Here is a 1,720-nt window from a genome sequence, read left to right on the forward strand (position 1 = left end):
TCAAATATGGACATTAGGGTTTTTTAATTCCTTTTTTTTTTATTATACAGAGTACTGTCATTTTACGAGACACATTCGACAGCAGCAAAATGTTCTTGTTTCATCTTGTTCCTGTTGTGTGACAATTGTTTCCTGGCTAAGAGTCTTCTCCCCTTCTCCACACACAAGCTGTGAGTCCTCTCCTGGTGATGCCACCAGAAAACTGTCATCACTGAGTCTTGCAAAAAAAAAAAAGAAATTTAAAAAAAAAAAAAAAAAAAGAGAGAGCACTGAGTTAAAAATAATCTAAACAGTAAATACAAAAAAAGTAATGTAGTACACTAGACATGTATTTTGTATATCTGGTGATACCTTTTTACAAATGAAATACCTGACTGAGAGATAATATTGAAAGATATATACTATAGATTAAAAACTGTTCAAAGTGCACTTTTGCTACAGATTTATAAGGAGACTAAAAGGAATTAAATGGGAAGAGAATGGCGAGATGTTACTTCTGTATAATAAATGACCCCACCTGTCTCCAATAAAGGTCATTATGATCAAACCCACAGAAGCTTTTCCTTGAATTTCACTCCTGAATTTTGCTGGCTGGTTGAGAATCCTGATCCTGCTGTCTGTGCATCCCTATAACCTGGGATGAAATAAATCAGAGCAGGAGAACTCAATAATTCAGTGTCAGAGATTGTAACTGCAGTGCTGGTACAGCAGGGAGAGGTTACCCAGGGGCTCTGCTCCTCCCTCACCCCTGGAGCTCTGCTCTGCCTCTCCCTGGCATTTCTTCTCCCCCTTTTCCCCTGTGGTGGATTCCCTGAGCCTTTATTGCAAATACCATCTGACTGATCTGGAGCAGAGACGTTTAAAAGCAAACAAAAAGAGGCCGTGCTTGGAGCTGCTGAGGTTCATTGCAGGACAGGTTTTTTCATTTCTTTGTGGTTCACTGCAGTTCACCTTTGCACTGGGAAAATGGGATCAGTTGTGCTCCTGTGAGAAGGAATTTATGGGAATCCAAAGCAGTAGGAGCGAGGGAGATTGGAAGATGGCAGCTGCTCTGTAAATCCCAAATGCTGGCTGCTCCTTGTCCTGCTGGGCCACACCTTAACAGGAAATTATTAAATCGAGCTCATTTTAACTCTGGTGAACGTGAGTTGGGCTTGGAGGAGGAGCGGTGCCTGGAAATTGGGAGGAAACAACCAAACCCAGAAGGGCTGAAAGCTTTGAGGGCAGGATTGCTGCTGGGATTTGGGACCTGGATTGGCTTCTCCAGAACCTCTGCTGGAGCCAGGGTGGAGACCATCCCATGGTTGTTATTTCTCTATGAAATAATATTTTTATGAAATAATATTTTTATGAAATAATATTTTGCTTCAAATTCCACCCATCCTGCAGTGTTTGTGGAGAGGCTGTGCCCTCAGCTCTGCAGCACAGAGGTGTTTTCTGACCTGCTGGTGGTGCTCAGCATGTTCTGGTTACCAGCAGGGAGGTTTTAAACACCTCATGCCAGTTTGGTTTAGGAGATATTTAAAATAAATCCCATTTGCATTGGTACAAGACAGGAAATGGACTGACAAAGCCCCCTGAGACAAGTCAGACCTTCCCATTGTGGGCCTGGGCATTAAGCAAGAGGAAACAATCCCTGAAAGGTGATTAATTAACTCTCGACATGTAAAGTCTTGCTGGGGTTTGCTCTCAGTGCACTAATTAATCTCGGGGCTGTTTC

This window comes from Zosterops lateralis (genome assembly GCF_965231275.1).
Source record: "Zosterops lateralis genome assembly, chromosome: 21".
Taxonomy (NCBI): domain Eukaryota; kingdom Metazoa; phylum Chordata; class Aves; order Passeriformes; family Zosteropidae; genus Zosterops; species Zosterops lateralis.